Source organism: Akebia trifoliata, chromosome 8 (assembly GCF_017979445.1).
Source record: "Akebia trifoliata isolate Shusen 1 chromosome 8, ASM1797944v1, whole genome shotgun sequence".
Classification (NCBI taxonomy): domain Eukaryota; kingdom Viridiplantae; phylum Streptophyta; class Magnoliopsida; order Ranunculales; family Lardizabalaceae; genus Akebia; species Akebia trifoliata.
Window position 1 is genome coordinate 28,253,297 of NC_141382.1, and position 14,004 is coordinate 28,267,300.

A 14,004-nucleotide genomic window follows, 5' to 3' on the forward strand; every position below is an offset into this window, starting at 1 on the left:
TTACCCATGAAAGTCCTCCTAAGTACCGTGCGAAAAGTCAAGGAAGATAGCAAAGCATGATCAACAGCAACCCCAGAAGTTCAGACAGGAAAAAAAAAGAGCCTACTAGGTTGAAAACCCAAAAGGGCAACCTAGGCAAAAATTAAGGCAAGCTCGCGAGGTTAAAAATCTCAAAAGATGACCTTGGCAACAATCAAAGCAAGAAAAAAAGAAAAAATTGTAAGCTCGCTAGATCGAAAACCTAAAAAGGCGATCTAGGCAAAAGCTAGAGCATGCTCGCTAGATTGAAAACCTGAATAGGCAATCTAGGCAAAACTTAGAGCTATCAAAAAATAAAAGAAAATCTCCGTTGAGTTGAGAAGTTGAAGAGGTAGCCCGTGCCGAAATATCAGAAGTCCGAATGATCAAGTTTCAATATCCAGTTTGAACCAAATATAGACTCAGTGGATACTAGTATCTCGTCTATGATTGATCTGAAGAGTTTCATGTCCCTAAGCGAACTGATGGGGAGAAAGAACAAATTCTATGATGAATTTCAGAAAGAAATATTTTGTTTCAATTTCTTTGAGCCTGACTCAAAATCTTCAATATAAAAAGTCAAAATTAAAAGTTAAACCTTTATTGCACTTCCGGTAATCAAGGATTTCAAATTTTCATAACAAGGGCACTTTATTTTTCTAAAGAGTACAGTTTCCCCCCTTACACTAGGAGCATTTATTTTCAAATTATGTTCAATTATCCCCAGTGCAATGTTCATTGTCAAACTAGGGGCATTTTTGTTCTGATGCCTGGTCAATTTTAACCCCAAAGGATAAGGTTAACTTTGAATTAAAGGTTACCCTCTTGATAGTAATTTTGAAAACTCCTCAGATTCAAAGAGAGTTAAAATGTTTACCGGACCTTCATAAAATCCAACTTTTTATTAAAAAAAAAAATCAAATGCGAGGTTAATCCCCCCTTTGTTTCCTCAAAGCTTAGTTCATTATTCTTGCACCCTGGGCAGGTAGAATAGAACTTCTTAAAAAAGAAAAAATTAGTTCATTACTCTTTCACTCCGGGTAGGTAGAGTAGAACTTCCAAAAAAAAATTAGTTCATTACTCTTTCACTCCGAGTAGGTAGAGTAGAACTTCCCAAAATAATTAGTTCATTACTCTTTCACCCTGGGCAGGTAGAGTAGGACTCCTAAAAATTAGTTCATTACTCTTTCACTCCGAGTAGGTAGAGTAGAACTTCCCAAAAAAAGTAGTTCATTACTCTTTCACTCCGGGTAGGTAGAGTAGAACTTCCAAAAAAAAATTAGTTCATTACTCTTTCAATCCGGGTAGGTAGAGTAGAACTCCCAAAAAAATTAATTCATTACTCTTTCACTCCGAGTAGGTAGAGTAGAACTTCCCAAAAAAAAATTAGTTCATTACTCTTTCACCCTGGGCAGGTAGAGTAGGACTCCTAAAAAATTAGTTCATTACTCTTTCACTCCGAGTAGGTAGAGTAGAACTTCCCAAAAAAATTAGTTCATTACTCTTTCACTCCGAGTAGGTAGAGTAGAACTTCCCAAAAAAATTAGTTCATTACTCTTTCACCCTGGGCAGGTAGAGTAGGACTTCTAAAAAGCTTAGTTCATTACTCTTTCACTCCGAGTAAGTAGAGTAGAACTTCCAAAAAAAAAAAATAGTTCATTACTCTTTCACTCCGGGTAGGTAGAGTAGAACTTCACAAAAAAAAATTTAGTTCATTACTCTTTCACTCCGAGTAGGTAGAGTAGAACTTTCCAAAAAAAAAAATTAGTTCATTACTCTTTAACCCTGGGCAGGTAGAGTAGGACTCCTAAAAAATTAGTTCATTACTCTTTCACTCCGAGTAGGTAGAGTAGAACTTCCCAAAAAAATTAGTTCATTACTTTTTCACCCTGGGCAGGTAGAGTAGGACTTCTAAAAAGCTTAGTTCATTACTCTTTCACTCCGAGTAGGTAGAGTAGAACTTCAAAAAAAAAAAAAAACAAAAATAGTTCATTACTCTTTCACTCCGGGTAGGTAGAGTAGAACTTCCAAAAAAAAAAATTTAGTGCATTACTCTTTCACTCTGAGTAGGTAGAATAAGACTCTAAAAAAAATATAAATTCATTACTCTTTCACCTAGAGTAGGTAGAGTAGGACATTTAACTTTCTCCCAAGTTTTGCTCAGATTTGTCTCAAATATCATTCAAATTTTCTCGAGTTTTGTTTTGCTTAGATTTTACTCAATTTCACACAGTGCACACACTTCCACATTTGTTCTTTTAGTCAGGGAGAATTCTCTAAAATTCAAGGATCTGACACTGTCAGTGAGAGCTCACGCTCAAGGACTTGGCAACCTTTTAATTCGGGGAGAGCTTTACCTTCAAGGATCCAAACCCTGACGAATTGCTGAATCAGGCTGCAAAATGAACTGTCACTAGCTTTGGCATTTAGATATCGCACTATCTACCAAAATAGATTTGCTATCTATTTGCTTCAACCCTCTGCCAAAGAGGGGCATCTGTAGACACCCCATTTTTGCATCCGCCTGATTAATCAACTCGTCAACCCGATAGCAATGATTCCCAATGATGGATGTGTATTCCATTACTTTATTTTGTTACCAGATGTGTTTCAGAAATCCGGATGAGGTATCTCGAACTGATAAAACCTTAGAAATCACGCTACGCTAGGAAAATACAATCCTAGAAACATAGAAATTCTCATCTTGCAAATAAAAAGAAGCTTCACGATAAAAAAACTGATCAAATTACCAAAATACCCCTAACATGAAAACAACCCTAGAGCCTACATTACGCTTAGGAAAACTCTCTCAAACACATAAAACAACAAATCGAAACCAAATAAATCATTTCACCAATTTTAATAAAATTTGACAAAATTACAAAAATGCCCCTCATAAAGTTCACGACCATTTCACACAAAAAAATTCATAAATAACACAAACCAATATTTCCATTGAATTCCTTACAAAAAATCGGTTCTAAAACATCCTAGAACATTAAAAATCGACTTAAAACGTGAAAAGTCCTCTCCGGGGGCAAAACGGTAATTTCACAATTTTCAAAATTAAAATTTTCAAAATTAATAAATAAAATATTAAATAATTAAAGTGAAATATTAATGAAATTAATTTAAAAATTGGAACTAAAAAATCGATCAATCGGGTTTTCAAGTAAAATTGTTGAGGGTTCGTGGGATATTTCTTTAAGGACCCCTCCATTTGGGGGTCCAAAGAATTAAAGAAATAATGGAGGAGGGGTCTCCAAAAATTAAAAGTAAATCAAGAAAGACTAAAGTCAAGGTATTAAAGTCAATCAAGCAAGACTAAAGTCCAAATTAAAGTCAATTAAGCAAGACTAAAGTCAAGATATTAAAAGTCAATCAATTAAGACTAAAGTCAAAATATTAAAAGTCAATCAAATAAGACCAAAAGTCATAATAGAATTCTAATTAAATAATAACTCTATCTAATAGAGTTCTAACTAAAAAATAATTCTACCTAAAATAATTCTAATTAAAACACAATTCTACCTAAAACAATTCTAACTAAAACATAACTCTAATTAAAAGAACTCTAATTAAAAACTAACTCTATCAAAATCAACTCCTAAAAAAATCTATAAATAGAGGTGCTCACACCCTATTTTTGGATCAAATCAAAAACCCTAAGAGAAGTAGGTCTAAAAGCCCCTTAGCCTCTCATAAACCCTAGTTTTGGAGCCCCAACTCCTTACCTAACATCCCTCATTTGATTTTAGCCTAAGAAACACCTAAAAGCCTTCCAAAAACATCCCAAAATCCACAACAAACTTGAAGAATTCAGATCCAAGAAAGAAGAGATACCTTGCCTCGGAGATTAGGAATCAAATCCGGAGACAGAACGAAGTGAGGAGTACGGTACAAGGAGCAATTTTTGTCGGATCTGAGGGAACAAAGTCTTTGCTATCGGAAAGGTATAAATTTTTTTTTATTTTTATCTAGGTTTTTAGCAATGTAATTTATTTGGGAAGTTAGTAGAGACCGGCTTTGGCTGAGCGGGGTTGGTGCCTAACACCTTCCAACCCCGTAACGTGATCCCCGAATTCAGCTTTTTTTTATTCTAGATTAGTTTTTTTTATCCGTTTAGAGTCATTGATCGGTTCCTAGACCGTAATAACAAGGTGGCGACTCCCAAACCTCAAGGGTCAAAAGCGGATCCGCGCACCCCGCGGATCGAGGGCGCTTTCAATAACCATATGCTAGAAAATCGTGTATGACCCACAACAAAATAATTTTCATAGTGAACCTACTCTTAGTGTAAGATTCATACGATACAGTTCCTATGGAGCATAATTCCTTCAATTCTATGATCAATGGTTGCAAGTAAACATCAATATCGTATCTTGGACCTTTCTTTCCCAGAATCAATTATGTTAAGATAGTAAACTCCTTTCGCATGCATAATGATGGAAGAAGAGTGTATGGAACAATCATAACAGGACAACAACTATAAGAGTTGTTACTGTTTTTAAAAGGATTGAATCCATCAGTTGTATGCCCCAACCGAATATTACGTGCCTCATCACCAAAGTTACTCCAGTTACGATTTATTAGTTTTCAACAAGAAGAATCTTTTGGGTGATTCATGGTTAATATGTTCGATACTACGTTAATATTTGTATGTCATGTCATGTTTTCTACAAACCATAGTATACTATACATTTTTTGCAACCCTTGTGTTAAAAGAAAATATCTCAACTTTTTCCAAGGTAAACTTGAAGTTCTTGATTTCAATGAGTTCATTAGTTTCCATCTACTTTCACCATACGTAGGACAATTGTATTTATTTTCATTTTCTCTCCAGTATAATATGCAATCGTTACGACATGCATAAATAATCTCGTGCTTCATACGCAAAGACTTGATCATCTTTTTAACAGTGAAGGTTCTATCAAGCAAAGTGTTCTCCCTTGGTAAATTTTTTTTGATTAGTTATAACAATTCTATAAAAATCCTATTAGAACATTGATGTCTAGCCTTCATACTCAACAACTCAATCATGACCAATAATTATATTTCATCAATTCGACACGATAGATATAAAGGTTGTATCGTATCTTCCATCAACTTCTCGTACTGAATATTCTCTAAAAAATCATTCTCAACTTGAACATCATCTACATCATTAGTTTCATCCATATATGTAGATGTACTAGATCCTATATAAGTTTGAGTAATCATCCTTGTCACAAACACATCCAAATGCATCATTTACCATGCTAACCATTTTCAGGACTACATCTTAAATATGATCACTAGTAGGTGTATCGTTCCAAATGTTTACACAACTTCTAAGATGTGTTTCTCCATGATGGATCCATATAATGTAAGATGTATCAATACCATCACATATTAAATGAGTACGAATATCGCTTATCGTTTTCTTCCCCCCGATCAAATTACGACACTTCACACAAGGGCAACAATACCAATCATCATCCCCTAATTTATGTGTATTAACCTTTATGAAATCAAAAAATTAATTGATTCCTTCCAAGTATTAACCAGACAGTCTTGGCACAGTCATCCATGTCTTACTTGGGGATATAGGCTTCAAAGACATCTTCTAAGTATTCAACAACGACTTGTTTGTTGTGTTTTTTGAAATATCAAAATTCTGGATTTTTTTACCCACCCTGCTAAAACGAAAGAGATTTAGTGTTTGACAACAGTAATATAAAATTAAACTTATTGCTTTCATGTTATAATATATCTTAACATATCAGACCGATCCAAAACTCAGCCCATTAACAACTCAAGATAATTAATGTGTCTCTAAAACTGATTTTCATTTAACAATTCTAAAAATAAGCCCTCCACTAAGAAATCTGATTGTCATTGGCGAGAAACCTTAGGCTAGTGGAAGTCCTAACTTTTATAAGACCTTTATTCACTACTTAATAGTTTTCACAGTCCTATATTATCAAAAAAACCATTTTCATACACCATAAAGTTATCTAGTAACTTAATATAAAAAAAGTAGATAATAAAAAGACAAGTTATCAAGACTAACTGTAACTATGTCAACAATTGATGTGAAAAAAAATTAAAAGTTTCATGACGTTGTTAGGTTGTGAAGAAGTTTTGCCATCAAACTTCTCTTTCTATTGAATTTTTTAAGAAGCATTATTGTTGCATGGATTGCAAAATACAATACATACCACAAAATATTAATATCAATGTTTGGATAATGTATAAGATCCCAACATAAGTCCAACTTAAGGTGGAGATTGGAGAAAAAAATCTAAACCCAACCCAAACCTCACTACAGTAAAATAGGGCTATAGCGACAGTCGCTATAGGTACAAAATACCATCGCAAAAGCATCTAACGACAGCCAGGGAGGCCGTCGGTAGTTGTCGCTAAATAGTCCATCGCTGAATGTACATGAGTTATAGCGACAGCCGCGCTTGCCGTCGCTGTAGAGTTTTTTTTTTTAAAAAAACATTTGTTATTTAGCTACGGTTTTGGCCGTCCCTATAAAAGCTTTTGAAAAAAAAAATTAAAATAAAATAATTTTACACCAGCCCCCTCATGTATTGTTAAATATTGGAAATACCCCTATGTTTTGAAATTAATGACCTTGACCCCTATTACCAGTATGAAAAGACCCAAATGCCCCTCCTATCTTCAACTTTAACAAATATATTTGCCAATCCAAATTCTAATCTACAATTTGAAACTACTGCAATAAGCATTCCAGATGCATACAAGACAACTTTCACTTGCAAGTTCATCTATTTTATTTTGTAGAATATAAATAGGAAACTATCGGTAGCGTGCCTCCCTCAAATCTACAATACTTCGCCTTACTTGTCGTGATAACAACACTATTTTTTGGTGATGTTTCCCAAATACATATATACTTGTCTGATTCTATTGTGGATTAATTCCAACACTCGGTAACTACAACCACAATCAAAAAAATAGAAGATCATAAGTAGAATTTTAAAAAATCAAAACTTTAAAAGCACAATTGAAGATGAATCTATTGTGCATGAATCGGATCAAGAATTATCCCTACAGATCTGAACAAATCCAATTTCTGAGTTAGCTTTATTGCATCAAAATCGTTGCAAATATCTTATAGATGAAAAATGATAATCTAGGACTAGTTTAGAAACAAATTGCAGTCTAGAATCATACAAATGAAGACGAAATTGAACTATAAAAACCAATCCAAAGACATGATTTTTAGCACTAATTCAGCTAAATATAAAGAACAAACGTGAAATCCATAACATTTAGAAATAACAGATGAAATAGAACTCACCATCAAGGCCTCCTTCATGGTGATTGGAGCATTTACAACACCCATGGTGCCAAGTGGTTTCGATCGCTGCCAGATCTAAAGCTACCAAGGAAACCTAAACATATAAATTGTTCAACAACGAAACTAAGAGATAATATATAGCTCAAAGGATGAAATGAGAAGCCATTTAAATACTCACATGTACTCAAATGAAATATTTTGTCATGCAAACTATTGTACCCCAGAAAAAACCAAGTCCTACTTCAAAGTACCTCACAAGTACTATCTGCCGACACTCTTTCCCCAGAAAAAACCAAATCCTACTTCAAAAACCAAGTGCAAACCACACCATAGCTCACAAACCAATTCACCAATTCGAAGGGGCGGGAGGGGGGGATGGGCATGTAGGTTTGTTCTAGCTAATCACACTGCATGATTAGGCATTAGCCGCTGCTGCTCATCTAAAAGTTTCAGTTCAAATAGAGGAAAAACCACCAAATATCATATTAAAGTTGAATGACCAAATCTGGAAGTAGTCGCAGGGGTTGTCATCGAAGGAGAAAACCTGACCCCCAACTGTGAAAGGAGAGATTTTGAAGCCCTCCCATGAAGGGCACTGACCCCAGTTGGAGAGCTGGGAATAGGTGACAAGGGAATGGCCATCTCCGCTAAGGTTGATTCCCAAAAAGGAGCTATGTGTAAACCATATTATGAAGACACCCACAGTTGCTATTCCGACATAGAGCCCAATAACCTGTAAACATGAAGGTTAGAATGATAATTTTGGAATCTAAATGAAGTTCATTTTGACTGAGAGAGAAAACAGCTTTAAGTACCAGATAACGGAATAAAATCCAAGCACTGATCAATGAGTCATCACTTCTTCAAGGAGGTTTCTTCATTATATGTTTATCTGGTGGATTGAATCCCAAAGCTATTGCGGGCAGGCCATCGGTAACGAGATTGACCGACAGAAACTGCACTGGGATTAGGCCTTCTGGATACCTAAAGCTACTGTTAGAAATATAGAGGCGACCTCACCAATATTCGACGAGATCATGTACCTGCAATATTGTGAAGACAGAGAAATGGACCCATATAAAACAAAATTCCAAAGGGGATAAAAACCATACTTGTTACAATTCCAAGCTAGAACACAGATAAACCCACTTGGCATTCCAAAATTTAGAGAAAAAAATCAGCTGTTTTGACCTTAATATACAATAATCAGTTTCTACTATAAAAATATGTTACAATAAAAGAAAATGGGAGGATAAAAGACCAACCAAATCTGACTAGATGATCAAGGATTTGAACAGGCAACAATGAAAGAAAAGCCTCCTAGACCATTTCTCTACCAATCCCATTCCCTTGATAAAACCTAGAACTGAATCTAAAACCATAGAGGCCATAAACTACACTGTAGAAAGGAAGAAAATAAACGTTAAAACATACAACCTTCTAGCGCCAAGGAAACAAAGCCAAACTCACTCCATTTCCTATACCACTGCTGCAAATACCATTTAAGTGAAAACTCAAAGATCGCATGCCACAAATCTAACTGGCCAACAAGTACTGATGTGCCATACATATATCCAAAAAAGCAGTACCACTTTAGTGCTCAAAAAATCAATACTAATGAGTAAGCCAGCTTACTCAAGTCCAAAATATATTTTCAGCACAAAAATAATTCGAAAACCAGTACACCCAAATCCCAATCGCAGCTCCCCGGTCCCAACAAAGGTTAACTCCAATCTCCAGGAAGAAAGAGTCAATGAACGTAGTCTGTTTGAAGGCCGGAAGTCCACTTGAACCACCATCAACTGACTTGAAGTTTGCAAAACTAAAACCCCTTGAAATATGAAAGATATATACTCTACGACAAATCAAAGAGCATTTGAGCTACTATGAATGGGAAGAAAGGGAAGTTGTTTTTTTCCTTTTTGAAATTCCATGAAATTCATCTGTATGTTTACTGTTACCATTTGAATGCATGAAAGACCCATATGACATTATCTGGCAGATTGAGCAATCCTGTTAATCCAAGGTTTAGAGTAAAGAAAAGCAAGAGAAATGCCTGATAAAAGCCTTCATATTGTTATAAATAGATTTCCCTTCACCAATTGCAGCAACTATTGTACTAAAATTATCATCGGCTAACACCATGTCAGAGGCTTCCTTGGCAACCTGGACAGGACATGACACATTAGAAAGATGTCTACGAAAAAAACAACAGCCAAGGACAACTGAATGACTACAATCCCTTGGCAAGAAAAGGGCAAATGAAAACGATGGACTAAGAATGCTAATCATGTAGCAATGCAGCATGGATATGCATATTACAACACATTAGAGCACCCAATCATGTTCCATGTCCACTCAAATTACTTTAAAACAAAACAATAATTAAGAGGAAGACGTGTACCTTGTGGTTGTTTTGTAGGTTGTTGTGAGTTTATGAACTTAGAAATAAGTGTTCAACTTTAAAAAAAAAACAATTGACATGAGTATTATAACATATTTAAAGGAAAAGTAATTTTTATCATTGTTAAATAGAGTAAAGGAGAAAACATGTACTGCTTCCTATTTTTTTTTTCTCTTCTGAAAAATGAACTAGCTTTTTTATTAAGCTCTTTTTTGTTCTCTTAAATTTTTCAAAAGCCCATAATTATTTTAGCTCTCATTTAGCCTTTTAAAAAAAATATTTCTTAAGAATTCATTTGTAAAAGCACTTTAAGCAATGCCATTACTTGATTGCCCCCCCCCTCCCCCCCCACCCCCGAAAATAATAATAATAATAATAATAATAATAAAATAAGTAAATACCTATTTTTATCTGTGTGTTTCCCTAGCAATAGAATATCAGGGCACTTAAAAAATAGCAATTGGGCTTTTCATGCCTCAATCTCATGCAAATTGTAGGTTAACTGGAGATATTTTCTTACTGATATGTACCCATTTATTAGTGCTCGTGAAGTCACAAAAACAAACAAGTATAAGAAACAACATGAGCAACATCATTATCATCATCGTCTATGTATTATCCCAAATATCAGGGTAAGCAAATGAGTCCAATTCAACATCCAACTATATCCATATCATTTTTCTCATTCCTCTCAAATTTTTAGATGAGAAGCTATACGGTCACATAGAAGAAATCCATTAAGAATGGAGAAAATTCCTCTTATTGTAAGACTTGCAGTTTGTATAATTTCAAGAAGTCCAGAATGTATGGTCCCTTGTCAAGTAAAAAATTTATATTAATCCATGCATCGACTGGTCATATTTCTTTCTCGAGAGTAGGAATTTTGCACCATGCCTCTAAATATATAATAGCCACATCTATGAGAACATTCGACCACAGAACAAGGGAAAGAAAAGCAGGCATACCTCAATTCCAGCAATGCCCATTGCAATTCCAATATCGGCCAATTTCAAAGCAGGGGCATCATTCACCCCATCCCCCGTCATTGCAACCACCTCACCATCTTCTTTGAGAAGCCTCACTATATCTTGTTTATGCCTTGGTTCAGCCCTAGAGAAGAGAAGCCCACCACTTTGCCTTAAATGAATTTTCTGATCGGGAAGAGGAAGGTCCATGAAATCTCTCCCTGTTAAGCTTTTTGAACGAATGTCATCTTCAGGTCCAAATACACCTATTTCTCGACAAATTACTTCAGCCGTGTTCTTGTTATCTCCAGTAATAACCATAACACGGATGCCGGCTGCTTTACAGTCCTCAATTGCTTTGTGAACCTCTTCTCGAGGAGGGTCCTATGATGGTTTGGAGTTTAAGATAAACATGGTTAGTCCATGAGAATCCAAAGGAGCAGAGGTACGAAAAATTGTACAGTTGCAAGAAAAAATTTCAAAGATTATGCACACTCACCTTAAGCCCAACCAAGCCAACAAAAATCAGGCCACTTTCAATGTTTGAATAATGGCGGGATTGAGTAAAAGCTCATGGGCAAGGTGATCCTCATCACCATTATAGGTAGCAAATTCGGAAAGTTCCTCCTTGTACGCGAAACCTAAACAGCATAATGCAGTTGTGGACATTTCATGAAGGACTTGTAAGATATGAGAAAATGAAATAAAATTACAGCAGCTAAATATTCATCTAAAGGTTTATAAATGAAACCAGTGATTTAAGCCTCATAGAATTCAGAACATTCCTAGGAAATAAGTATTTGAAGAATCTACATCGTTCCTTGTTTTTGCAGTCTTCTTTATCTCCGCAACAAGCTTCTTTTCCTGTCATAGAGGTGGCTCAAGGTAAATTGAACACAAACTTTTAACTCTTTAGAGGTACATATAGATGGACTAGAAATCAGATAAAATTTGAAAATTCTTAATATACTTATAATTACAATGCACTAATTTCCTTCTCAATACTTGAAACAAGATAAAAGGTCAACAAGAACAACTGGTGTGAGTACAAATAGTAAATACTCTTGAGAGCTAATCCTTTAGACCTCCAAATTCTCAGTTCTTTGATGCATAACTAAAATAGCACAATTATTCAAATGATAATAGTAACAATAGAAGTAGTAGAGAGTGTCGACCAATGCTTAGAATTTTTTAAAATTTTAAAAAATCCTAACTGAAGTAGCTCCCTTTTTTATTGTTACTCCATTTGCACTCCATCTATGAGAATTGGCACCCCACATGGGATTCCCCATCAAAAGTCCAGGAGTAACCTATACTTAAAAGCAAGTAATAACTTATGCTTATATACAAAAGATACTATTGCTTATATTTGCTATTGAAATAGAGAAAATAAAATCTTCACAAACTTCAATCCAGAGAAGACTAAATAAAGAAGAAAATGTCATGTACAAAACAAAATTTTTATATTATGGTGAAAAATCACACCATTCATACAAACCTGATTCCCCGAAGTTTTAGAAATTCGTTCTTATTCCTAAAGGGCCTCTTCAACTTTCTGCACTGCAGCTCTGGCATTCTCAATTTGAACACTAGCAAAAGCCCTTTCCTCATCAACTAGTCTTTTGGCATCTTCTGAAGCCTGGAAATAATCACACTAAATCCAGTAAAAGAAAATACAAATATATGTGAATAATATACATGAGGAAAAACAAGTATATTTGAGAATTATTTCAAATGGTTATCATTTTAACTTTCAAATCTAGGAAAAATAATCAAATCAACAGTTTATATAAATTCTGGGGAGATTGAAGATTGGATCTAAAGCAACCTTATCTTAAATGTTCCAGTAACCTCAATGATTACACATTGTTCAGTTTCAACTACAAAAATGCATGATTAATTTATGATTTTCCATAAGTTGCTTTCCTTACTTACATCTTTATGTAGTTTCCAGTCACTTGTTTTCTTTGATTTCATGATTGCTATAACATGTATTTTACGTCCTCATACAGACTTTAAATCGAACATTTGAAGAACATTTATTAATATCACACACCTCAAAACCCCTAAGCTCCACATTTAAGGATTCAAAGGAGGAAAATAAATAATTTAGACAATTTTACACATTAACCATCAAATAAAATGTAGCAAAAATTAATCAATCAAAGATCAAAGGAAAAAGTGGGTGAACCAGAGATTTGTTAATGAAATTAGTTACATTTTTAAACTAATTGAGAAGTAAAAAAATATAAATAATAAAATCTGCAGATCTGGAAAGTACGCGAGCCAAACTGAGTTGGGGATCTTCATAGAGGACTCAAACGAAAGCAAGAGAGGCATGTGAGACCTGGCATCCAACTGAAACAGATGATTAAAGTGAAATTAGGGTTCCATTTTTCAAATTAGGGTTCTTATAACCTTAAAACAATCCAGATTGAGATGGAGAGAACTAACCGAACTACTTATTTTTGACTTCAAATATTATCAATTTTTTTTATCTAAAGAAGAAGAGTATATATAAAAAAAAAGGTGCAGAAGAAGAGAGAAAATATAGTCAAATTCTAGATTGAGATGGAGTACTTATTTTCGATTTCAAATATAATCGATTTTATCGATCTATGCGAGAAAATCAAGAAAGAGAGGTGAGGGTATTTTGATGGTGAGAGAGGTGGAGAACAAGAGAGAGAACAGAGAGATTGAGAAGAGAGTTAAATTCGTGTAATAAAAAATTTGCTAGATTTATAGTGACGGCTAAACAATATGACCGTGGCTAAATGTGTTTATAGCAACAGATAGGAAATGACCGTCACAAAAAGTCGTCGTTATAGACTGAATTTCCAGTAGTGCCTCATTGTCCATTGGGCTTATTGTCCCAAGTTTCAATCCAAAACCAAGTTACTGAATTTAGATCTAGATATATCGATGCCTTTGTTCGCATTTAATATTATTTTTGTAACTCTTTAATTATCTTCTACATCAAACACCTTGAATCATTTATATTTCAAAATTAAAATATTTAAATCCATTCTCTTGGTCACATCCTTTTTAGAAGTACTTTTTATGCAGTAGAAGAAATAGTTTGCAATTAATCTAAACAAACTTTTATTCTGAGTTGAAATTCGTAAAAGCACTAACCTTGTTGATCTATTTTTAGAACCAATCAACAGTGTTAACAAGAAACATAGAAAAATTTTAAAATTGACTTTGAGGTTGTGGGTTCAATACACCCTCGGATAACCAACAGTTGGATAGTTGTTTGAGTCCTTTTCACATTATAATTAGAGGCTAAGAAGAACATCAATCAC

General features: G+C 34.5%; 1 pseudogene across 1 annotated transcript in view; it reads right to left on the reverse strand.

The window, feature by feature from the left end:
• Nucleotides 1-13,723, reverse strand: part of LOC147396465 (calcium-transporting ATPase 4, endoplasmic reticulum-type-like) — a 41,010-nt pseudogene extending 27,287 nt beyond the window's left edge. The window contains exons 1-5 of the transcript XR_015180897.1: nt 12,198-13,723; nt 11,199-11,563; nt 10,700-11,083; nt 8,146-9,496; nt 7,331-8,063 (exon numbers count right to left, since the gene is read on the reverse strand). The product of XR_015180897.1 is annotated as a calcium-transporting ATPase 4, endoplasmic reticulum-type-like (transcript). The remainder of the gene's footprint in view (nt 1-7,330; nt 8,064-8,145; nt 9,497-10,699; nt 11,084-11,198; nt 11,564-12,197) is intronic.
• Nucleotides 13,724-14,004: the final 281 nt, after the last annotated feature.